This window comes from Galeopterus variegatus, unplaced genomic scaffold (assembly GCF_000696425.1).
Source record: "Galeopterus variegatus unplaced genomic scaffold, G_variegatus-3.0.2 Scaffold1479, whole genome shotgun sequence".
NCBI lineage: Eukaryota > Metazoa > Chordata > Mammalia > Dermoptera > Cynocephalidae > Galeopterus > Galeopterus variegatus.
The window spans coordinates 69,903-70,739 of NW_007727590.1; positions in this window are offsets into that span (position 1 = coordinate 69,903).

The following is an 837-nucleotide window of genomic DNA, read 5'->3' on the forward strand; positions in this document are numbered from 1 at the left end:
ACTGGTGTGCCACAATCACTTGTGAAGTGTATAGTTCCTTCTAAATGATAATAAAAATGCTAACATGCATAGATGTTAAGTCCTTTATTTTTATAGCTTTAAATACAAAAAAGCTTATCTCTACATAAAGCTACCTTTGCTTGAATTTTCACATTGTTTCTTGAAGAGGGAGAAAGGGGCAAAGTTAATTGGCGAGGGGGGAATTGTGCACAACCTAGGTGTATGAAGGAAATGCCAAATGTCAAGAGTAAGGTGGTGGAAAAACAAGTTCAGGTCCTCAGGATTCATCTGATTCCCTACCTCAATGGTAAAGAATCTACCTGTGATCTGTGGTCATCTGGGAGGGCCAAAGATTAATCTATATGCAGTGTGCTAAGCATTGTTTGCAGAAGGAGTAAAAAAGTCCTCCTCTTATTTGTACAACTTATTTTCAAATGTGTATGTACAAATATTGCTGTTGGATTAATAAAAAAAGACATTTAGAGGCACAATTGAATTCATAGTAGCTTCTTGTCGTTATATATTTCTTAATCAGCAAATACTGAAAGTACTATCGTGTGAAGGTAATAAAATGCTTTTGATATTAAAAAGGGCGCACCATTCTCAGAAAGATGGGGAAGCCCAGCACACTGATGAAAGTGTGCAGGGCAGAGTCTGGTGTGTTCAGCCGCTCGATTCTCATGTTGGTCCTTTTCACTGAAGTGGCGAAACATGCTGTTGGCTCATGTCAGCAAAGGGGCACGCACCAAGACCACAGGTTAGGAAGTAAAAGAATCCAAACTCTGGGTGGACCTAGACTGCAGTGAATGTAAGGCAATGGAGACAGGGCAATGGAGA